The following is a 26,281-nucleotide window of genomic DNA, read 5'->3' as shown; positions in this document are numbered from 1 at the left end:
ATCATTGGTCCTTTCAATAAATTTCACTGAACACAAGCCAAATGTTTATCAAAATGGGTATATAAAATCTCTATAAAGTAAATAAAACTCATCAAAGAAACTGGAACAGAACATTTCCTAACTTTTTTTTCAATCTGAGAAGATCTGATTCATAATTATCACCTACTGTTTTTCTTGCCTAACGGTGACAGCTAACAGGATACCCAACCCTTTTGTCATGGTGAAATAAAAATCTATTATGTAATTACTTTAGAAAAACACATATTATGCATATAAACAGGTGTTATTATAATCATCGTATTTCATTTTAATAATATTTGAGGCTTTAAAGGATACCATTGAACAACATTAATTTCATCTACAATAAATGAAGCATAAGACATGGGAAACTTCTTGGCTGCATTCAAGATCTAGTGATTCAACTATAAGGAAAAATTACTTTCTTCGAAGATGAAAGTAATTTTTCTTTCATCTTTTTCTAGCTCTTTTTTCTCTAGCTCTTCCTACTGATGCCTATGCAATAGAGTCTCTCTAAATGAGCAGAAAATAAAAAGATGTACATTTAATCTTTGGACAAAGATCAGATTTGATGACAAAGAACTACATCCAGTGGTCTGACTATGGATCCTGCATAAATAGATGGAAATAGGTTCATTTTCAAACGTTTAGGCAACGCTGGCAGAACTGATGCTTCTGCTTTCTGCCAATCATAATATGAAAATATTGGCGATGACCTTTCCTAGAAATCTTCATGCAAATGCAACAAAAAACTCACCCAAAACATTAACAGAAGCTACCAGATCTATTCATTAGAAGAAAATATCAACCAAAGGTATTATCCACAACTAAGAGAAGAAAAGCATTAGTCATTTTTCCCAGTATCACAGCATGGGGTTTTAAGTTGGCAAAAATGGGAATGAATTCCAGCTTCATGACTATACCCTGGGAAACTGACATCCTTCTGTGTCTCAGCTTTATCTGTTAAATAACACCAAAAGCCCCTTGCCTTGTAGGGTTCCCAAGATGACTGGTTCAAATAACATATGTAAAATACCTAAGACGGTGCCCGCTTATAGCGAGTCTACTATAAATATCACTCCTTTCCATAGATGACTTCTCCAAAAATATTATGCCATTTCATAGATGGGTCCCAATTTTTTTGTGATTCATTGCCTCCCAAAGATCAGTCTACTTGACACAAAGGAATGATCCAGTCACCATGAGACAGAATGGCTATCGAAGCACACAGACATTTCACTCAAATTAATCAAAAAGTTGTGTTTTTCAGTAAGTCAACTATTACCAAGTAATTCTTATGAATGGTTATTTTAAGATGCAGCTTTCCAGAAATACTGCCTTTTTTTTTTTTTTTCAGGCGGAGTCTTGCTCTTGTCGTCCAGGCTGGCATGGAATGGCATGATCTCAGCTCCCTGCAACCTTTGTCTCTTGGGTTCAAGTGATTCTCCTGCCTCAGCTTCCCAAATAGCTGGGATTACAGGCACCCACCACCACACCATGCCTGGCTCATTTTTGTATTTTTAGTAGAGACGGGGTTTTGCCATATCTGCCAGGCTGGTCTCGAACTCCTGACCTCATGATCCGCCTACCTTGGCCTCCCAAATTATTGGAATTACAGGCGTGAGCCACCACACATGGCTAAATAATGCTTTCTTAAACAAAGTTTCATTCCAGAAAGGAAAAAGACCTTGGCCAATTTAGAAGAAGCTTTGTACCATTCCTAGGAACTGCTCAGCATCTGGGGTTGCTGGATTTTAAGATGGAGTTCTTCTATCTAATAAAGCTGCTATGATCACTGAACACAGACGTGTAAGATGTGTTGGGCCTTGGGGATGTAAAATGATAGCATGAGGAGGGACAGGAATCTAAATGCTTTATCGCACACACCAGAGGACAAATAATTATCAAAGAATGCTTGGGGGAATTTAATTTAACTCTGCATGTAATGAAAGACAAAAAAAAAACATCTTTTTCATTAACACTAATTGCATTAAAATCAGTATTTTTATAATTTTCTCAACCTCTGTATTTTTTTTCTTTCAACTGGCAAAGTGTCAAAAGGCAATAAAGAGAAAAAAAGTACTTCCAGATGGTTGGTCTAAGCAAATTGCATGGAATTTTCCTTTAAATAAAATGGAAAATATATGTAATAGGAGCCCTGCTGAACACCTATCAAATCCAAATGACTACTGTCTGCATCGTTGTAATTCACTTACTGGCTTATGGCCTCACTCTATTTCAAAGAGTGTCCCCCATTCATATAATGTTCTGCAGTGCAGGAGCTGGCATCGGATCTCTGATGTAGCTGAAAGATGTAGTCTGTGAAATCTTCCGTTGTTGGATAACTTTCTCATTTGGGATATAGTTGAGAAAGCTGAGCAGCCAAAAAATAAAATAAAGTGTCCTTTCAAAGCCAGCTTTAAAGCCGCATTCACTCAGCTCCATAAACTCGGTTTCAGGGTAACCTCAAAAAGAAAAGACTTTCAACTTGTTGTTCTAAGTATACATTTTACACTAAACCTTGTGTTATTTGTAGAATTACTGGTAAAAATTATGGCAGTGGGTCATCAGATCAGGAATTCTCTCTCAAAAATCCTTCTAGATAAGCTGCCAATTTACCCAACCTTTACTCCAGAGATTGGGCTTTATGTATTTCATCCTTTCACTCTAAAACCTATTAGTACATAAATGAGAAGAAAAGGTGTTGAGAGCTGGAGAGGTGGGAGGTCAGGGAAGGTAGAGGGTCACTTGGGCAGAGGACTGTCCACTTTAACCCATTTCTGATCACTGGTGACCACAGAATGAACCCCAAAGTTTCAAAAGGCAGGTCCCATACTTCCCAGCAACTAGATCTAGGTGAAGGTGAGCCTCTCTGGGAAAACAAGGGCAGAGCCTCTCATGCCAGGGCTTGCCTATCTCACTGCCACCCGAAAGCCTCTCACCCACATAGCAGTACAAGCCGTTGGTGTAAGGTCAGCAATGTTATCAAAGGCGACATGAAAATTGCCTTTGTGCATCAAGTTCAAGACCTGGACTTCACAGATTTATGGCTGCATAAATACGCACAATGTCTTTATGAATCTGCCCTTGCTTTTAATTTAGTGAGATACTTTCAAACCAGGAGTCCACAATCAGGGGAGATTTTACTCCCCCTCCTCAGAAACATTTGGCAATACCTGGAAACAATTTTGGTTACCACAACAAGGGGAGCCTACTGGCATCCAGGGGTAAAGGCCAGTGATGCTGATAAATTTCTATAATGTGCTACTGCTACGGACAGGAAGGGATTATCCAATGCAAAATATCAATAGTGCCAAGGTTGAAAAACTCTGCTTTACACACACACAAAAAAAGGTGCAATTTACATAGCATGTTCTGTAAGTAGAAAAGAAATTGGTCAGACCAGAGTCTCTTACCACCAAAATGTTTCTCAGCTACTAAAATAGGGAGCCTGGTACAGTCATTGGGCAGCTTTCTAATTTTCTTTTATATCCTATACAGATTTTCTCTTTATTCTACCATGAAAAAAAATAAGAGAGGCAATTTATAGCAAGCATTTGAATTCTCTGCTGTATTATTTTAAGATGCTGCTGCTTTTACATTTTGCCCATAAGAAGTTTTACTAGAATAAATAAAACCAGTTGGACACAATTCACAGACAACTGTTTTTCCAAACAGTATTTTTTAACATTATAAGCTGTAACTTCTAATTAAATATGTGATCCCACTGGATTTTATATGTAGAATACATTTACTATGTCTACGTGTGCACATTATCTGTTTTACTAACTTTTTAAACATTCTCATATAAATCTGAATTTTTAAGCCTTAAATGGGATCCCAATTTGTACATTTTTCTTCTCGACTGTCCATATCATCCGATAGTGAATAGACCAGTCCTCAGTTATTCCTTGGCACCTCCCGTATTTGCAATGCAGGAACCGATGATTACTTCTGTTTCTTCTGGTAGTTTTCAAAGTTACGAGGAACAAGAATGATAATGGAGATTCAATTCACCTGATTCTACAATCACATTCTTTGCTCTTGAGTCATTCTACCCTCACTTCTGTGCCTTGTCTTTATCACCACAAATCCTCAGATCGGCACATCCCTTGTCTATCAGTCTTTCTGCTTAACAACTCATTTTTACATTTATTAAATCTTTCCTGCCAGAGTCAGTTGGGACTGCTATAGTCAAATACCATACAGCAAGTGCCTTAAACAAGAGGAATGTATTTCTCACTGTTCCTAAGGCTGGAAAGTCCAAAATCAAAGCGCCAACAGATGCATGTCTGAAGGGGTGCCTTTCCTGGTCTGGAGGCAGCCATCACCCTCTTGTATCCTCACATGGCAGAAAGCAGAGTGCAGAAGCAAGCTCTCCAGTGTATCTTCTTATAAAGGCACTGATCCCATCATGAGTGCTCCACTCTTACAACCTAATCACCTCTCAAAGGTCCACCTTATAATACTATTAAACTGGGTGTGAGGATTTCAACACATCCATTTTGAGGGCACAGGAACATTCAGTCCAAAACACTTCCTATATGCAAAGTGGAGCAAAATAAGGGCAAACACTACATTTTCAGAGTGATCTGCCTCAGCAGCAGCAGCATTTGGTTCTGGCTATAATCCTCAGCCCCCGTCCCCTGATGGTAATCAAAGCCTTGCCATTTGCAGGAAATTCCTGCCCTGTAATAGGAGTGTTCTTCATCCTCTACATCTAACAACTGCCCCACACAGTTCACAAATATCAAAGGCACACTGAAGCATAAGCTCTTTAGGAACAGGAACTCTGACATGTATGTATTCGTACCCCCAGAGAGTAATCAAATTGTACTACCTATGCTCCTGATGCTGATGAGGAGCAATAATGAGATAGAACGTATCCAGAGACATCTGTTGGTGCTAAGAAGGGCTCAGGCAGGTAATAGGCATCCTAACCATTTAGGACAAAGTAAAGGACAAATAGATTATCTCTAATTTTAGTCATTTATTTTCTTCTGCTAGCTTTCAGTTTAATGTGTTCTTTTTTTTTTTTTTTTTTTCTAATTATGTTTTGGTACAATGTTAGATTGTGTCTTGGGGCTATATGCTTTCCTCTTAACACTGCTTTGGCTGCATCCAAGAGATTTTGGTAAGATGTGTCCTCATTTTCATTAATTTCAAAGATTTCTTTTTATTACTGCCTTAATTTCTATGTTCACCAACGAGTTATTCAGGAGTAAGTTGTTCAATTTCCATATACTTGTATATTTTTGAGAGATCTTGGTATTGATTTCTATTTTTATAGAACTGTGGTCTGAGAGTGTCCCTGGTATGATTTCCATGTTTTTGAATTTACTGAGGCTTGCTTTGTGACCAAGCATGTGGTTGATCTTAGAAGACAGTCTGTGTACAGACGAGAGAAATGCATATTCTGAGGTTGTTGGGTGGATTGTTCTGTAGATGTCTACAGAAAATGTTTTGGCCAGAGTATTGCCTCACTTAGAAAGGAAGGGGAAAGACAGAGGAAGGGCAGTACAAACTCATGTTCAATGGTCATGGTCAGTGAGGCAAAACTGTACATCTGAGCTCAGGATCAAAGAGCATGAGGCAATGATGGTCTAGGATGCTGATTGACCCGTTGTTGAATCTTCTAAGAACATGTTTTAAACATGCACACATCTGGTCAACCTCTTTTGATGGTGTGCAAACCTAAAAAGTCACAGATGGGCCCTGATAAGGTCCTGAGAGAAAATAGGGGGTTGTATCTGTTTCCTAGGGACCTGCAAGAACACACAAGTATGTGGCAGATTTAGCATTTTATAAATGACATCCAAATGACTTCTGTTTATCATCTAGGAGCATTTCATTTTTTTTTTCTCAAGAATCATTGCATGACAAGATATAGCAAAGCTCAAATCAACACAACAAATAACTAACAAAACAAGTCAGATTTCAGAGGAGCAAATTAAGAACAACTTTTGTCTGTCTGTGGTGTCACACAGAGAAAAGTTATGTCTAGAGTAGCTGCTCTTTGATGTACATCCCAAAAGCTCTATTAGCACATCTGCAGCCAACCGCTGCTTTCAGGGTGTTGTTGGGCCCCTCGGTGGCCACATTGGTTCCAGATGGAGTTCAAATAATGTAAGGGCCTTTGTTCCTGGGCTGAACTATTTCATTTCTCCACTGGTAACATGCACGCATAGTGTCCTGTCATGAGCTGTGTGCAATACACAGGAGTGCTTCAAAAACTGTACCAGAGAGACTGCTACAACTCATGGAAGCCCCCGCTTTTAAGCATAGCAGCAGCATTTGCCAACAGAGTGGTGCTGGTGGGCTGTATTACATTCCATCTTTCTTTATGCAACACCCCTGGAATAAAAAGTTATGCATTTGCCATTATAATTTACCTTAATTATAGTATTTGTCACTACCTGTAATGCACAAAAGAATTATGGTAGTTATACTCACAGAAGAGGAAAATGAGACACAGGGAGGCTTTTTGACTTGCACAGGGTTACTCGTATGCTGGAGAGAAGGGGAAATATTAAATATCTTACATCAAATACCTAAGGGCAGACAAGGATTTCTAATCCACTGCTGCTGACTGCTGGTATTTTAAGAAGGGAACTTTCAAAGAAGAATGAATTGTCAGAAGCACGATTCCTGACATAAGGAAGCAATGACTGGGGACTGGGAGATGGCCTATAGCCCTTGTAGGACTATTTCAAGCCCTTTAGAAAACAGAAATGTTCTCTGACAATCTTACTTGTAACCAGGCCTCTGCTATGTCCAGAACAACAGTGTTAGAATTCATGGCCCCATTTCCCAAATCTTCATACTTTTGCAAGCTCACTGCCTATTTCAGGGCCATTTCTTTTGAACTTGTTTCTTCTCCTACCCAAATAATCGGTGTTAACACTCTAGTGCATTGCCTTCTGTATCTTCCTCCGTGTTTCTGCAGTAACATACAAACACAGGTATTCAGACACAGGGGACGGAGGTCACTTTACTTTATGAGATTTTTCTCATAATATCATAAAATCTCTCCAAGTTAACCAGGTGCAATTTAAATTAATCTTAATCACATCTGAGATAGTCTTATAATCTAACTGACATATAATCTATACTTTATTGATACACAATCAATATGTGAGATTGATTTTGGGGAGCGAGGAAAGGAAGCACTAAGAAAGCTTCTCTAAAGGCTCATTGTACATGCCCTTACATATGTATGCTGCTATTTTTATTTTTACACTATATATGCCCTCATATATTATATACTGGTGTTTTTCTTTGTATAGTACATATTCCCAGGGGTTGTAATACTGGGTGAAAGAGTTTGTATATTTTTAATTAGGATCATCAAACTGCTTTCCCCAAAAATGTGAGTAATTCATGTTTCCATCCGTCATAGGTGACAGTCTCCTTCGATAAGCATCCTTACCTGCCATGGTGTTATCTTTTTTCTCTCTCTTTTCTTGGCCAGTTAGAAGAATAATCTCTCATTTGAATTATCCTAATAGGAATGGACAGAACATCTTTCATCTACTTATTGGACATGAGGATTTTGCTCTTACATGAATTACCTATTCATATATTTTTCCATTTTCTTATGGGCTGCTTGAATTTTTCCCATCAATTTATAAGAGCTCTTTGTATATTAGAAATATTAACTTTATGCCTATTACAAGGATTACAAATATTATTTCTATCTGATGCTAGATTTTTGGATGGTTTATGTCATCTTTCAGCACAGTTTTCTTTTAATGATAACCAAATTACAGCCTATCCCTTAGGTTGCCAAAAAGAGAGAAGGAATCAGCAGAAAATTCTCGTTCTGCAACTACTAAGATAAAACATTCGGTGAAATACAAACTTGGAAAGAATCCAGTATAAATAAAACTACATGTTTAAGAATGCTTTCTTAACCTTTGGCACAGATGCCACCTTGCCCCTTCCTTGGCTTATTAGAATGCCATCATACACCAAGTCATTAGCACAGCTGGTCTCATCCTCCAAAACAGATGTTACTAGGGTGTTGCTCCCTGGATAATTCTTCAATCTGGGCAAAGCAACTGACTTGGAATGTTCAGCTATAATTATTACTCTATGCTGTACATAGGATGGAGTCTTTTACCCGAACATAAATACAGACCAGAATTCTGAGCCCCAAAACTGTCTCCAGCATCAGGAGAAGAAGACATCATGAAAGGGGAGAAGTGTAGCTGTTTATATACAAAATAAGGTGAATTTGAGGGGAAGAACTGACTCTCTGTTTCTTTAAAAATGGTATGTAGTATCAAAGTTTTCTCCTATTTGGAGATAAAAACAAGAAGGCCAACAGAATGCAGTCAACCAGAGAACTGGTTTCTTACATTTCCATGGAGGGTTTCTTTCTCGAAATCTGTCATTTTTCAGAATTTTCCAAGTAATAAAGTCATATGCTTTTTTGCTAGGTGGCTGGAAAGAGAAATGGATTTATCATTCTGTCTGATCTTCCAAAGTGTTGTTTATGTTGCTGCTATCTTGTTGAATTTTTATCAGACTATTATTGGTATCACCTTAACAAAGAGGACGTTCAATTATGTTTCTAATCCCAAAAATGGTGCAATAAAATTAATCTTAGAAAGTATAATGGAATCCACTTTTCTTTCACTGACTCCATCTGCAAGCCAGGATCAACTGTAAAATCATTTTATGAAGAAGTGATATCGCAGGGGATTTGTTCTCTGAGTCTAATGCAAGCCAGTGTTAAAGGTCCTGAACAGTTGATGCAAATTCCACCTTTGTATTTTACTGCCCTCAGTGAACTCAGCATCATTCATTTAAGGATGTATTATCTGAGATTTTAACACCACCATGCAACAGAGGAGGAGAAACACATAATTTTAAAATTCAGACTGAGTGCCATTCTGGAGGCAGAAGGTTGACTTCTGACCACCTGCTTCCCCACTAGACTTGTTCCAAATGGCTTTCTTGAGAGGTGATTCACAAGTGCTAAAAAATCATGAATTTTTTAAATGAGATATTTTGGATTATTTATAAACTACTTTCCATAATGGCATTTTAACAATGAAATGATCCACTGGATGAAAATAACTCAGTCCTTAGTTATCTGCTTTATTCCTGGGCTCGTCTATTTTGACAAGTTCTTGATCATTGTGCCTCTCAAATGATGCACAGCCTTTTCACAAAGTCTTCACTGTGGATTCTAGGAGCTTACAACCCACTGCTTCTCAACATATAGTCTTATATTCCGCTTTACAGTAGAATCCTTCTGCCTCAGGGAATCCTAATGGCCAGTGCCAAATCTTGTCTTCATTAACTGTGAGAAATGTGAGCCTTCAGCTTTACATTAATAGGCCAAATGCATTTCTCTTTGATAGAAAATCAAACTTCTAAGCCACTGATAAAACTCTGGTGACATCCTGAGCTTCACAGGTTTGATCCTCTTACAAAAGGTGTTAACAATGTAAGTGAGGTTAACAAAAATCCTTGCAGGGAATCAAACATTGAGTGGCTCTCTGGCCTGCATCACTGACTGCTGCATTTTATTAACAGCAGGTCAAAGAGCCCCTCACCCAACACATCACAAATGTTCACAGAGATTCAACTTGAGTCAACAAGTATGCCTCCTGCAGCCGGAACTGACTGAAAATGTGAACTACATGGACAAAATACTCAGCAGGCCTCTCAGACACTAACTTTTCACCAGCCCAAGGTCTCTGGGGAAAAAAAAAATACAATAATTAAAAGAGCAGTGTGGTATGAGAATACTGTAGAGCAAATTTTTAGTGTCAGAAAGTGGCAATTTGGTAACTAAGAAAACTAGAAAAACTGTTATGTAGCCTATGTCTTACTTTGCTCAGCACCTTCCAAGACTCAACTGGAAAGAGCCTGGTTTTGAGAAGAATGGAAGCCTGAACTGCTGATTGGGAGAAATAAAAGGCAAAATAAATGCTGAAAGGAACTTACATGGAATATTTCATTGTAAGAGTCTGATCTTATTTCCCCTAGCCAGAATGGCATTTTACAACACGACAGTGGAGAATTTTGCTACTAAGATGCTGAATGAAATCCCTCAAGAGGAGAATTACCTTTGAGATTTTCTGTCACTTTTAAGATCACTTCTGAAGTATCAAAGCACTACTGTATCAAATGAAATATTTTGAGGAGCTTTGCAACAGATGCCAATACCGTCCCCAAACATGTCTGAGGCATCTCCCAGGTGAGAGGCCCTGGGTTTCAAATATACTAACAATATGGCAATGACCCCCAAATATACAACTCTATTCCCAATCATTCCCCGATAGCCTACACTTGTATCTCTAACTGTCTACTCACTAGACCCAGATGAGAAATGAAAGCCTTCAACCCGACATTAGCATTGCCCTAAGAGAACTGTTGTTTTTCCCTCCAAAACCTACACCTCCTCAGGGCTTCTGTGTCTCAGTAAATAGTCCACACTTACTGAGCTCTAAAACTTCCCATTCATTTTTAATTTATCTTCCCCTCTCCCCAGTGCACAATCCCTCAGAGCACCACAGACTCTACCTCTAAAAATGCCAAAGCCATCCACTTTTCTCCTTGTCCACTAACAACCCCATCATCTGTGCCACCATCACGCCTAGCCCCACCATCTGTGAGCGCTTCAACCTGGTTTTCCTGCTTCCTCTCTAGCTAAACTGCAATCCATTCTCCCAACCCAGTGGTAACCCTGATAATTTACATGACAGTTTAGAAACATAAATAACTCATATCTTACCACTGTTTCTCCAAAGGGTTCCCAATGCCCCTAACAGGCATAGAAGTTTCATGTCTCGGCTTACAAAGCACTATATGTGCTAACTCTTGCCCACCTCTGTGGGTTCAATTCATATCACTGTCTCCTTCCCCACTACACACAAACCAATCCAAAGTTGTCCCCTATTCACTCTCCGTCACATGAACCTATCTGAATTTTTGTCATAGCACTTGCCACTGTACAACACTTTATTTATTGAGAATGCAATTATTGCTTATGGTCTAACGCTTCCATTAAAAATGTATGCTCAGCCGGGCGCGGTGGCTCATGTCTGTAATCCCAGGACTTTGGGAGGCTGAGGTGGGTGGATCACAAGGTCAAGAAATCAAGACCATCCTGGCCAACATGGTGAAACCCCGTCTCTACTATAAATACAAAAATTAGCTGGGCGTGGTGGCGCGCGCCTGTAGTCCCAGCTACTCAGGAGGCTGAGGCAGGAGAATTGCTTGAACCCGGGAAGCAGGGGTTGCAGTGAGTTGAGATTGTGCCACTGCACTCCAGCCTGGCGCCTGGCGACACAGTGAGACTCTATCTCAAAAAAAAAAAAAGTATGCTCCAAGAGAGCCAGGAGCCTCTCTATCACTCTATCATGTTTACCAGTAGATCACCAGTGCCTAAAAATGAGGTTCACACATTACATGTGTTCACAAAGATAGCGGCGGGATAGCATTAGGAGAAATACCTAATGCAGATGACAGGGTGACGGATGCAGCAAACCACATGGCACACGTATACCTATGGTAACAAACCTGCACATTCTGCACTTGCACCCCAGAATTTAAAGTATGATAACAACATAAAAAATACCTGGGGAGGAAGGAGAATGCAAGTTATTTCTCATGGTCACTCTGACCGCAATTTTCAAGAAAAACAGCGTGTTACAGCAACAGTAGAAGCACGGTTTCCAATCAGACATTAATTGAGATGCCCACTAGCCCTTGGTGACCCCATGTACAGGAAGAGATGTTTCAGAGACACCATTTGTTTATACAGATGTCTGTCCTTGAGGGATTTTTGTTTCAGATCAACCACTGATCATGTGTTTTCTGCAAGGAAATTACACATTGAGGGTGGGTTCCAACCCTCAAAATATTTGCTAGCTCAGTGAAATAAAACCAAGATTCCATTTGGAGAGACCTATAGCTGCTTTATTTTGCCATAAAATGTAAAATAGGTGGGTTTTATTGTTTTATAATTCTTTTCTGTAATATTCTACCATGAGGGAGCCTTTGGGGACCTTTAGAAAACAAAAGGGGTGAACTACATGTTGGATTAAGAAGTTATATATTATCCACCGGGCTCGGCCATGCAGGAGACCTCAGCATGACCTTGGCAAGTTTCTTAACCTCGCCGCAATTTGTTCACTCACCTTTAAATGGGGATAATATTAGAACTTTTATGCTTGTTGAGAAGATGAAAGGCAAAAAGCAGTGTCTGGGATGCAGGAAGTGCTCAAATAATATAAGCATTATGAATTATCACCAAGTTATTACCAGTGCTTCAAAAAATGTTTCAGATTTGGAAATGTTGGAAAATCCACCTTATTACTTTTGTATTGTCATTGCTACATGGCAAGGAACTGTTTAATGACTTGCCCTAAACATGTTCCAGTCCTCCTTTGGATCCAAACAGAGATGACGACCGCAGGCCCGTGGAGGTGACCCACGATTAGCTACATTCCATTTCTCTACACTTGGGGAGCTGGCACATGCTTGAAAAAAGACAAGAAAAGCCATTCCAGATCAATAAAGGCGTCACAAATCAAGCACAGGTGATTAGAAATGTTTGTTTCGGGTGTATCTAATCATTTAGTATTTGCTCAAGGAAACAATAATTACTTTGTACATGATCTGCCTTAAAGACAAAAAATTAGCAAGAAAATAAGAGTCAAAGTTAGGAAACATACAAGACACTTAATATTGTAATCAGAGACTTACACTGAGTCGCACTGTCATAATTCACTTTTTTATTGCTGCTAATATTATGATGTTCCAGAAGAAATTTCTGAGACCTTTACATAGACCTTTTATATACCTGGTTTATAAAATAATATTAAAAGAATATAGTCCAGTACATAAAACATAAAGTTATTTTTGAAAATGAAATTGGCAGGGCATGGTGATTCACACCTGTGATCCCAGCACTTTGGGAGGCTGAGGCAGGTGTATCACGAGGTCAGTAGTTCAAGACCAGTCTGACTAACATGGTAAAAACCTGTTTCCACTAAAAATACAAACAGCACACACAGTGGTGGGTGCCTGTAATTCCAGCTCCTTGGGAGGGTGAGGGAGGAGAATCACTTGAACCTGGAAGGCAGAGATTGCAGTGAGCAGAGATCACACCACTGCACTCCAGCCTGGGTGACAGAGCAAGATTCTGTCCCAGGAGAAGAAAAATAAAATAAAATCAACTCCTAGAACATACTACAGCAGAATGATAAAGTTAACCTATAACCACATATCAAGTTGAGTTAAGAAGAAAAGAATTTCAGGAAAATATACCAAAATGACAGTGATTTGGGAGAAAAGCAATAGGCCTGCCTATCGAAGGATATGTTGGTTCTCTGGTGATGTTCCAGGCTGAGCACTGACGTAGGAAACATGCTGTCCTTCTCCTGCTTCTCTAACACTCTACCTTCTTGTGCCAGGCTGCCTCATCCCTGTGCCAGGCTCATGAATACATCGCATCTGCTGCTCTCAGCCAGAAACACACCAGCAACAAGGCACAGTTATATCTTCAGGGATGTAAGGAAGGTGAGTGACTCTCCATACTGTGTGTGTGTGTGTGTGTGTGTGTGTGTGTGTGTATGTTTGTGTGCACGTGTGTTTGTGTGTCCACAGTCACACATGTGCATGTAGCACCAAGTTAGTGAAAAGTTCTTATTTAAACAGTGCTACCTAGGCTGCAGTTTTCCTTTAGTAGGTGGATCCCTCAGCAGCCTACCACTAATTTGCCACAAATTCATAATTAAGTTACATAGCTGGGTTTGAGTATACTGATTCAGATATAGATCACATGAATTTTAACCCTGTCCCAGTGCAGCTAATGCACTAGGGTGCAACCAGTGATAAGGCTATGTCTATCTATCTCTATATCTATTTATCTATCTCTATATTATTTATATATATACACTTATATAGGTAGATATTCTATCTTTATGTTTATTCAACTCTATCTAAATATATTACACACACACACACACACACATATATTCAATTCTATCTACCTATCTTTCCATCCATCCAGCTGACCCTGAACTGTGCTCAGAGCAAGGCAGATACTCTTAAACATTACTGCTGTCCTCTGGACATGTACGTCCAGGTAACTATGTTACAGGAAATACGATTTCAGTCTTCTGAGCTTGGCTCACCCCACAACCTGATAGTCATGCTGTCCCGCACTATTTTTATGTTTAATACGTACTCCTTGAAGATGATACTATGAAATTCCACCATAATACTGATAGTGTTCAAATGCTCACTTTAAGAAACTTCAGATGCCAGGAAGGAAGTGATATCAAATCCTACCATGCAGGAAAGCAGCCATGTGAGTTTCAGTCTTAGTGCTATTTGAAAACCTCACCTTCCTTTTCTGTTCTCCTCTACAACTCATACATAACCATTTATAAGAAACAGACTTTAGGAGGATCTCACAGTCTTTCCTTTCTTTGGTACACACAAAGCGATGTTCAGTTATACTGGAAAACAGCAAAGACTATTTGAGAAAGCAGTAAAATGAATGGCCCCAGCTGGACAATATGGGGACAGTCTATAATGGCTACAGCAAATATAATTATTTAATTATTGTAAAATTATGCAATAAACTTCTTAAATATAGCACAATCAGAAGGCTAGTGGAGCACATTTCATCACACCCTTAAGGACCATTAGAGAAGTTATATTTTACAATATTTCCATCTGAATCACTTCATTAAATAACATGTATGTATTTGGTGCTTATTACGTGCCAGAGTGTTAAATACTGGGAAGACAGATGCAATCATCGAGCCAAGGACTTCACAGTGTGAAGATGAAGGACTATATGTATTTACAAAATACTACGACAAATCTGACTTCAAATTTCCATTGCAGGGATGTGCACAGGAGTGTGGGGACACAGAGGGAGTGCCACTTTATTCATCTGGCCATGGAGAAGGGAGAGAAAGGTTTGTGGAGAAGGAAACAGATTAGCTGAGAACTGGTCAATGAGCAAATATCTACCCACTGAACGATGTGGGGGAAACTATGCCAAATGCATGAATCTCTGATTGGGGGTGGGGAGGAAGAATCCCATTCCTCTTTTCTTAGCTAACCTCATAGCCTTCCAGCTCAGTGTCCAAATTAGAAATATGGTATTACTCATGCAACTCAAAAAGTCCCATAAAAATCCATCAATCAATCCATCTACTCAACAAATAACGATTGACATCTTATTACATACTAGTCCCTTACCTAGCCTAGGAATGGAGCAGTGATTGATCAAAATAAGCAAAATCCCTGGCAGGGCGGAGCTTACATGAGGAGGGAGGATAGAAGTTACATAAAATTGATAAACTAAATATCTCATGTATTAGACTGCTAAGTTCTTTGGAATAAATGCAATAAAGCAGAGAAGGAAAACAGAGAATAGTAGGGATACTGTTTCCATTCTAATCATTTGATCAGGAATGTCTCCTAAGAAGGTAGCAGGTGAATAAACCTGACATAGGACAAGGAGCTACCTTCGGGGATCTTCAGGTAAAGGATGTTGCAGGCATAGAAAGGAGTCAGTATGAAAACACAGAGAGGAATGTGGCTACTCCTTTCCAGGGAGAGCAAGGAGGCCAGTGTAGCTAAAAATATTGTTCCAACTGTTTCAGCCTGAGCAAGTGGAAGACTGGACTTGCCATTAATAAGGTGAAGGACTCTTAATAAAGTGAGGTGTGCTTGGGAGAGAAAGACAGAGGATGAGGACAAAGAAGGGTCACGTGGTGCCTGGAGGGCCAGGTGAGGATGCTGCCTTTCCATCTGAATAAGGCAGCAGCTGCTGGAGGATCTAAGCAGAGGGCCTGTCTGGTCATTGTGTGGAGAGCAGACGAGGGAGGCACAAGAGCAGCAGCAGGGAGACGGCCACAAGACCTGGGCACTCACAGGGACCAAGTTGCTGGGAGCTCAGCTGAGGCAGGGAGCAGTGACGGTGCTGAGAAGAGGTAATATTTTGGATATGTGTTGAACAAATAACCAACAACGATAAAATTTGTTGACAGCTGGAGTGTGGGGTGACAGAGAAAGAGAATAGTCAAATATTATTCTGTTTCAGCTTGAGCAAGTCTAAGACTGGACTTGCCAATAATAAAGTGAGGAACTCTACAGAAGGGTATGGCTAGAGGTTGTGGGGAGAGAAGAGGTCAGTTTGGACATGCTTAATTTGAAAACATAAATTAGACATCCGGTTGTCAAGTTAAATAGACAGTTGTATACATATTTAATTCTGGAGCTTAGAGGATAGGTTTTGGCTGGAGATAGACATGTGAGAGTAATTAGTGTGCAAATGGTACTGAAGCCATGAGACTGGAAGAGATTTCCAAATGGTGACAATGGTGGGAAAAGAGACAAGGTCCAGGCATTGAACCTTATGGGACTCCAATGCTTGGATGGCAGTGAGATACCATTTGAGGCTCAAAGGCAAAGCCCAGAGATATGAGGTCAGGCCAGTGAAATGCAGCATCCTAAAGCCAGGTAGAGAAAGTATGTCAAGGAGGTGAGAAGGATTGATGGTATGTATAAAAGCTGTTAACTGTTAAGCATGATGATGGCTGAGCCTCAACTGCTGGATTTAGCAACATGGCGGTGATGGGTGATCTTGACTAGGCAGTGCTGAAGGAATGACTGAGGGGTCAGAGTGGGCTCAAAAGGCAATAAAAAGGCAGAAATGATGACAACAAGTTCAGGCAAGCACTTTAAACAAAGCTTTTTTAGCAAAGAGGAGAGAAATGCGTGATAACTAAAGAGGAAATTAGAGGGCACAGGTCCAATTTTTCTTAAGATGGTAGATATTTCCATTCCTATTGAAATAAAAACAGCATAGAGGGGAAAATAAAAAACGATTATACAGGAAAGAAAGGAAATAACTGCTTAGGTGCTGTAGGAGCAAAGGAATGGGATACAGCTTGGCCAAACTTGGGTAAAGAGTCTCCATCAGATTAAATCAGAATGGACACCAGCTGGGGTATTGTGATTGCCCCACTTGAATACGTACCTCACCTTTAAAGCATCACTGTAGTGAGGAGGTGGTCTGCAATCGAATAAAGAGGAACAATTCTCAAAAACTATGTGACCCCTGAGCTGTGAGATGGGTACCCCAATTTATATGTACTACAAAAAAGCCCATGCTACGATAAACAACTTAGATCAACCCACCTAATTCCTCAGAACTGAAAATGTAAGTGCACTATTCTTAAATACTGCTATACGAAAATATGGTGGCATTTACTTCCCAGAATCTCCCAACCAACTTTCCAACCTTTGCTTTTTCTGCTTTGGTTTAACCAACTGTGGTTACTGCTCAGGGTTTAAACAAAAACAAAGGAACCAAAATGACTCTGATCCCTTTGTGGCCTGGGAGGCTCAAAGAGACACAACACACAGGAAACCCCCATGGAAAGCTCTGCTAGATAAAGCATGAACTGATTAGGTCTGTGGCCCTGCAGCTAGACGCCTCTCCAGTACTCTGATCTGAAAACCACAGTGCAGGAAAATCCCCAAAGTCCCGTGAAATCCAAAGATCCAAACATGGGGTCATTATTATGCCCTTAGGAAAGTTCTGCCAAAAAAAGATCTTACACACAGTGTCATCGAGAGGGCAGTGCCCTTACGCGCACATGTAAATCTTCAAATCCAAGCAATTAACCCCACACACATCTGCCCCTCTAATGGGTGTCTGAGAAAAAACAGCACACATCCACCCCTCCCAGCCTCACTCAATCACAAAACTAAGGAAAGAAAATGAATTCTGAACTTCACCGCACAGCTGTGATTCACAAATATTTATAGTAGCCATAAAGCTGGTGACCTTCAGGAAGATAACACACTTGGCAGACATTCATCTAAACACAAGAGGGGAAAAGGCCCACATCTCAAACAGCAGAGAACAGAGAGAAAGAGAGAGAGGCAAGATTTCCCAAGTTCCATAATGGGGAATTCCAATGCATTCTAATGGGGATAATGGAAGCCGACAATTCCGTCAGTGAACTTCGGTAAGTGGAGTGAAATGCTTGTGACAAAACAGATCAGCTCTGCACGGGCCTTTCTGGATGGCCTCACAGAGATTTTCCATCACGCTGACTACACAATAGGATGGAACTAAGGAGTGCTGTCTACAGCCCTGGTATTTCTGACATTATTAAGAATGACAGGCTAAACCTTTATCCCAAATTACAACCACTCAGCATGTTTAAGCAAGCGTGTACTTCCTATCAACAATACACATAGAGATGCACTCAAAATCCCACAAAATAAAATTTCTGTCAGGAAAGTGGCACCAAAAGAAGCACTGTCAGCAACTAGCAGGCAGTGTTTTGTTTTGTTTTTTCATATTTGGTCTCTGTAACTAGTTTAAATCCTTCATTACCTATTACGACACCCAAACCTATGTCCTCTCACTTTCCTTATTTTATAGCCAAGAAATCCAACAAAATCAAGAAAAGTAAAGACTGAGGGCTGAGTCTTGGTCCGACCTGTCCAAAGTCAGATGAGTGTGAATCTCAGAAAGCGAGATCTAGTTTCAATCTTTTGGAACTCCTATCCTTAACATTATTGTATGTACATCACAACAAATTAATATTTTAGGTCAGTGCTGGAGACTGCACAAATGAGGACATCAAACCATACGTATGTGATTTGAACAGATTTAACTTGGTCTTCCATACCCACCATGTAACATTTCATGCAAATACCTAAAAACTTGTACCAAAGTTAGGTACAAGAATGGGCCAAAAAGCAAAGCACTGTGATTATGATTTAATCATGGTCAATATAATGGGTCAAGTTGTATGAATTTTTTACAAAATGAAATACAGTTGCAAAAATATAGGCGTAAGCTGTATACAATCTTAAAATATGAAAGTTACCTTCTCCCTAACAAAGAAGAATGAATAAAAGAATGAAAAAACTGAGGTTGTCTGGTTCTAAACTAGGTCTCTATTTGTAGGAAGGAGAAGTGCCCAGCTGGGATTTTCTCCCACTTGTACAAATATTATTGTCTGAACATTCACAATACATTACAATTGGGGATTGATTTTTTTCAGTAAGGACAAAGAGAGGCAGAATAAAACATTAAGAAGATTATAAAAAGCAAACCTACATTTTAAATATCTCTTCCTGAATTAACCAGTTAAATATTTTTAATAAGATCAGGAGAAAGTAAAGACATTTTTGTTAATATTTTTACTATTCCCATTTTATAGATGAAAATGTTTTATTAAATTCCTAAGCACTGATTTAAATCATTATCAAGAAAAATTCTGATGTCACTAAAATAAACTTGTTTAAATTTAAAAGGATAAAGTAAACAAGGAAATGAAATAGGGAAAAAACAATGTAATAATTAGTTAATATTCTTAAAAATTAAGTCTTACAATCTGTAAGAAAAACGTTGATTCTCTATAGCTAAACACTTATACCATCTGGACAAATAATTCTCATACATGTTTGTTTCTCTTTCTCTCTCTCTGTCTCTCTGTCTGTGTCTCTCTCTCTTTCCCTCCCTCCCTCCTTCCTCCTCTCTTTCTCTCTCTTCAACCCAGAATATCTAATTATCACTTGAAACAAGATTAGCAAAGTAACACAATGAGCAAAAAATGAAACATATAAAAACATGAATATTATCAAATTGACCAAAACAATTAATAATGATACTCAAAATGAGTGACTTTTAGCAAAACAAATTCTCCAACATATAAATGAAGCATAAATATCTACAATGCTTTTACAAAGCCAACAGGCAGACTTTTATGACTCCCCGGGTTTTATGTAGTAAATCAACTATAGTTCTTCTGAGCTAATGAATTAACCCTCAGTTAAAAGAAAGCTTTATAATAACAACTGCTATGGTGTTTGAAGCATGTACTTCATGCAGCAAGTACAGCGACCTGCACAAAGCGGGAAAGCAGGATTGGAACTCAGGTGTGTGAAGGCTCCCAACGACCCTTCTCATATTCATTTCAGCATGGTCTATGGCTTTTGTGGACTGGAAACAACATGTGTTCTGCAGAAGAGAGCAGGAACAGATCTCTTTTGACATAACAGCTCCTTTATATGATGGAATATTACACATGCTTAAAATGAGGAGTTTTTCTTCAATTTGCAATAACATAAGAAAGTATGTATAAGTAAAAAAGCAGTATGCAGAATTCTACGTCTAGCATTATCTCAAATCCATTAACTGTTTATCAAAAATATCACGTAAAAGACTACATTAAATGCCATCTATAATTGTTGTCGATAGAGGCATTATAGTTGAATTTTCCCCTTCTTTTATATATTTTCAATAATGAACATTCACTACATTCATGTATTTTTATTTTTTAATCGCAAAAATAACAATACTCCTGAAAATATTAGTGATCACACAGATGATAAAGTGCAAACACCTGTACTCCAGAGACAATCTCTGTTTAGAGTTTGCTATACATTAATATATATTCTAGTAGACTTTATAATACACATGAACTTGTGTATAGAGATTGTGCATGTCTGTGTATTTTTAAGAGAAATGGGATTATATTAAATATATTATTCCGCAATTTGCTTTTTCAGTTAATAAGGTGTCAAGGATAGCTTGCCATTACTTTTATGATCAGAATTTTATTTTTTATGTCATTGCTATTAAAGTGAAGCACACTTTGCCATGACACATGGAGTAAGTACCGAGGGACCAGTGGCTCCCTGATAAAGGCACATCTCCAAAACTTGTGCTGTATCTACCATGCTCTTGAGTTTGCTGCAGTTATAGATTTCTAAGAATGAATGAATGAATGAGTACAACCTTTCCTTGCTTCAATTGCTTAAAGAAACACAAATTAATTGATCTTTCAGTTTTCTTTTCCAATCTTTGTAAATGGTAGAGAGTTAAATATGCCTTTAAGTGTCATAACTATCCTTTTGTAATAAAAAAATAAAATTAAAATAACATATCTCATTGTGTTTATGTGGTAAAGGGTACTGCCATGTTATTTCATGATTTAAGTATGTCAATCCTGTTCAAACTCTGTCTTTGCTTATAATAAAAGAGGGATATTCGGGACCAGAACATTTTTGTTCGACATAATTTTATCAGACAGCCCAAGGGGATTGCATGTTTACTCTAATATATATAATAGGCAGTACGTATATGGATGCACACTAACAGTGTCACATTTAGAAACTATATAAAAACCAAAGTAGGAAGTACTATCTAAACTTATTTTATAAATGAGTTATACACAGCAGCCTAACAAATTATCAAGAAAATAATATTTATGAGGCCCTAATTTGAGAAAAGCTGTAGTTTAGGTGGGACTTAGACTAAAATATGTGGGACATACGGACTATGTCAAGCAGTAGGACATCAAATGACCTACTTCAAGGTTTAAGGTTTGCAGTTACAATAGACTTCATTAAAATTTGTTATAATTAAAATCCAAGCATCTCAGATAAATTGAACTGAGGGACTCATAACTACTGTCCACTGAAACACTCTCATTCACTACACTATGAGATCTTCAGCACTGCAAAGATCATGTTAATCACAGCTCAGAAAGCTACTTAGCCTGCAGGCCAAATCCAGCCTGCCACCTGTCTTTGTAATAAAGTTTTATTGTAACACTGCTATGCCCATTCACTTACCTATCTATGACTGTTTTCATATTACAATGGCAGAGTGATGCAACAGAGGCGCTATGGCCTGTAAGCACTAAAATGTTGTCTCACGCTTTTTAGAAAAATTTCACCAATTCTTGATTTAGATTACTGTTTTGAAAAAACAGTAATCTTACTGACTTCTTAATATCTCTTCTGAGCTTCTCTATACAGGTCTGAGTATTTCCAGTAAGGAATAAAAATATAATATACGTCTGTTCTTATTCTAGGGAGGCATTCTTAGTGCTAAGAGGCAGTTTTGTGTAAAGGTTAAGAAGATGGAATCAAATCCCAGCTCTGCCCCTAACTCACTGCAAATCTCAGGCAGATTACTTAAACTCTTCGTGCTTCCATTTCCTCATCTTTAAAACAGTAACCATAAGAATACAAGCCTGAAAGGTTGTCATGATTGTTGAAAACATCTCACTTAGCGCACGGCCTGGCACGCAGTGAAGACTTACATTAGCTAATAACTCTTTCCATTATATCATGATGACTGCTGACCATCCACAGCAAGCCAGCATAGCCTCCACGTGGTGGTTCTTCCAGCTCTCACATGCTGTGGTTCTCCATGGAAGAGGGAACGGGGGGGTCCAGTTAAGACACTATGTGAACCTGAATCTACTGGGCTAGAGAAGCATGCACAATGCAGATCTCAGTTTCTTCTTCCACAAAACGTAAGGACTACACAGGAGAATCTCTCATCTCAGCCGAGCATATCTATACATCTATACAGAGGGCCCAACTATAAGACCCATTTAGCCTTCCTCATGGAAGAAAACAGGAACTGGGAACCCATAAATCCGAAGGCTGGAATGGTCACCAATTATTCAGAAAATCTCTGGATTCTCTAAAATCAGCAAAGCACTTTGGGAATTGGGAAGAAATATAAGCCTGTCCACCATGAGGTGGTAGTTTAGTTAGGGAGAAAAACGAAGAAGTTTATTAACAACAGTAGTGTCTTTGCAGTGCTAGTATTTGGAATGAGACTGTCACCTTCCCTCATCTTACTTGTTCCTCTCCCAGACCACTAGCCCTCTATCCCCCTTCACCCCTCCCTCTCTGCTAGTCTCCCTAAAACTCATGGCAACGCTTAGGTCTAAAGTGCTTAAGAAAGGCTCCAGTGAAGACAGCATATCTGAGCCGGCCTCCGGAGGATCCAAACAAGCACGATTGGTGGTGTGGACAGACCACTGTGAAATGGGGGGCCAGTCCCCGCACTGCCCCAGGGCCACAGGAATGAGGAAGCTGTGTGCAGGCCTGACCAGGAGGATCCCTGAGAGGATCATGAGAGGTTTAGCACTAACCTAGCAGGCGCAGGGCACTGCAGAAGGTCCCAGAAGAGGAAGTGAGATGACAGTGGTACGCACTGCAAATAAGTGGAAGGAGAGAGCACAGAAGTAACCGCAGGAGACAAAACCGAAACCTGACGGGCAGCCATACTGCAAGGCAGAAGATGCTAAGAAGCATCTAAGCATTTTCAGGTCTTCGGGTTCCTGAGTGATGCAGTGGTGGCATAAGCCCGAAATCGCTTTATTTGACAGATTTCTGTATCTAAAAGCTTGCTCATTTTCTCTCATTTTTTTCCTTTTTTTTTTTTTTTTTTTTTTTTTTTTTGAGACAGAGTTTTGCTCTTATTGCCCAGGCTGGAGTAGTGCAGTGGCGCGCAACCTGGCTCACTGCAACCTCCGCCTCCCGGGTTCAAGCAATCCTAGGGTTTCAGCCTCCTGAGTAGCTGGGATTACAGGCACGCACCACCACGCCAGGCTAATTTTTGTGTTTTTAGTAGAGATGGGGTTTTACCATGTGACCAGGCTGGAATTTCTGACCTCAGGTGATCTGCCTGCCTCAGCCTCAAAGTGCTGGGATTACAGGCCTAAGCCATCATGCCCAGCCCACTCTCGTTTTTAATAAGAGAGGTAAAGCTCACAAGTTATCAAAATATTTCAATCTGTAATTTTTTTGGTCTCGTCGCTTCCCGTTTCATTGTCTCACTTACCAAGGAGAGAGAGGGTGGAGGCCGGGTTTCCTCAGTCATGAATCACACAGACTCCACACCATGTGGGCACGCCAGCCCAAGTCTCATACACCAACACTTCAAAAAAGAAAAGAGAGAGACCCTGTCAACCCATTTTAAAAGGGGGTGTGGTCATCGGTTATGAATTTCATGAAGTTCCATTAATGGCCTGAATGATCAGCATAAGCTGCTTTACCCATGTAGGACTTAGAGCAGTGACAGCTTGGCATCACAATTATGCTACCCTATTTTATGATCATGTGCACTGAGGTATTTTTTTCTTCAGAAAAGAAGAAATCAACATTTAAATGCTGTTAACAGATGAAATAACTCTCACGATACATCGAAAGGAATCATTATTTCAAACCCATTTAAATTATCTTAAGCAGTCTGAAATTAAATGAAGATTTATTATATGAATGTGTCCATTTCATGATGACACTTTCATTCCATTTTTTGGAACATATGGTACCTTATGCAATGCATTTCAAAAACAGGAGATAAAGGCAGTAGCACAAATTTGCTAGAAATTTGAGTTTGTATTTTTATTTACATATTATTAGGTGTCCAATGATGAGGTCTTATAGGAAAAAGAATTATAAATCATGAAAAACAAGCCCCTTTACCAAAACCAAGTAAATCTGTCCAATCTCTTCATTCAATTTAATATATAAACATTCTGAAAACTTGATGTTGTCACATTGTATGGAAAGACGACCACAAAACACCAGCCTCCAAAAACGTGTACACCAGAAGCTGAAAAATAGGTGACTTTCCACCAATTGTCCGTAAGAGAAATGTGTTCATCATCGGTGAAGGACGCCTGTGACGTCAAATTCTGCACTTCAGTGCTCGTGCTTTTTTCTGTTCTCTTCGTTCATCTAGTTTCTCTTTTTTCTTCCCAGGTGGCAGCCTCTGGCTGCAATAAATGTGAAACACCCTGACGTTCTTCCTCCCCACCCTGATGAAGGGGAAACAGGGGGAGGAACTTCCCAGAACATTCTGGCTATCCCTCTAGACAGTGATTCCCACACGATCGGCTTCAGTCATGATCCAAGGCCATCTGCCTGCAGAAAACGAACTGAATGACAGCAGCTGGAAATTTATAAAATTTTATACCTACTGAAGTGCCAATTCAGAAGCCCTATGGCTCAGAGGTGAGGGAACAGGACGAGGTGGCACTACCTCTCCATGAGGCTCCCTTCCTCCAGGATGGGCCTTTGGTATGTTTGTGGTAAGCAAGGGGTGACCCAGGGCAACACACTGGGAAGTGCCCGCACAAGACGCCCCAGCAGCCCAGGTACCCTCACATCGTGCAGCACGGCCAACCCTCCAGTCCCAGCAGAGTCCTTGAAAGTCCGTGACATCATCCTTTGGACAGGACAAGGAGCAGATGGAAATCCTTGAAGCCAAAAGAGGAGCCGGGGGAAGCACACTCAGTCTCAGAAATATTCCTAAGAGTGGCCAATTCCCTTTTCACGACATCAGTAATATCACCTTTGGCTGTGGCAACAAAATATGTCAGTTGAAACTTCTTTACTAAATGGCATGTTTGAATGCACAAGCTTCCTCTCTCCAGCCCTAAAATCTGTTTTACCACAATTATTACTAAAATGTCCTTGTAGTTGTTTAGATCTGAGTTGAAATTTAAATAATAAGGTTTGACAGATCTACTGGTTACTGCCATGAAGAGCTGGCAATTTCTGTAAGTTCCCACGTCTCAGAACTACATTAAAAACAGGGCTGAGAGGTCTCCTGCCTCCCCCAGTGAGGTCACAAATGAGGTGATGTGACCCCTTAGCTGGACAGCCAAGCCACACCTACGGAATATGGGTCAGTCTCTTAAATGACAAAGAGACAGGGGCCATAAAGAACACTGTAAGAATTCACAATCAGTGACACAACCAGAGAGCAAATACTGCAGGAAGAAGACATCCCTGCTGAATCCACGACAGGCAGCCGCAGGCTGGACGGCCAGATGGTCCTGGTCCATCCACCAGACTCCAAAACCCAGCCCCTTCCTTGTGGAAAAGCAACACCCATGGGACAGAGCTCTCGTGGCTTGGGGGAAAACACAGCTTCCTACAGAATTTGATGTCTAAACAGGAAATCAGTCCCAGCAGCAGGATTCAGGGATGTCCGCCCTAAAGGGTTGTTACTCTGCCTGTGTTTACATCAATAGTGAAAACAATGTTTTACCAGCCTGGTGCTTTTTGGCCAAGTGAGCAGTATCAGGACTCTCTACTCCTGAGGGTCAGCCCTTGCCTGGGAAAGACAGGGCGCTCACCAGGACACCCATGTATGCCTGGGAGCATGCACTCAGGAGCAGAAATGACAGCGGCAAAGCAGAGGCCTTGAGTTAGAGCCAAACTAGAGGAACAGACGATGGTTCTCACAGGTCCAGAAGCAGAGCCCTCCTGTCCTCCCCTAGCAAGGTCATAGATTAGCCAAAGCATCAATCATAAATCACTGACATGTTTTCTAGAAAACTGAGAATAAAGTCAAAAGGTAAAGAAACTACAGAGCCCCAGAGGCTCACTCCGGACTGGAAGTTGAAAGTTTTTTTTTTTTTTTTTTTTGAGA

At 39.9% G+C, this 26,281-nt stretch overlaps 1 protein-coding gene across 6 annotated transcripts in view; it reads right to left on the bottom strand.

Annotated features, from left to right (window-relative positions):
- SEMA5A (semaphorin 5A) overlaps positions 1-26,281 on the bottom strand; it is a 496,284-nt gene that overhangs the window by 365,258 nt on the left and 104,745 nt on the right. For 5 of the 6 annotated variants that reach the window (XM_032279108.1, XM_032279114.1, XM_032279115.1 and 2 more), the window contains exon 2: positions 23,681-23,776. The exons of the other annotated variant lie outside the window; for it this stretch is intronic. The gene's annotated coding sequence lies outside the window, so the exon portion shown is untranslated. The remainder of the gene's footprint in view (positions 1-23,680; positions 23,777-26,281) is intronic. 6 annotated transcript variants of the gene reach the window in all.

Source organism: Sapajus apella, unplaced genomic scaffold, assembly GCF_009761245.1.
Source record: "Sapajus apella isolate SASKATOON/1434 unplaced genomic scaffold, GSC_monkey_1.0 scaffold11, whole genome shotgun sequence".
Lineage (NCBI taxonomy): Eukaryota > Metazoa > Chordata > Mammalia > Primates > Cebidae > Sapajus > Sapajus apella.
This window is presented reverse-complemented; position numbering and strand designations above follow the sequence as displayed.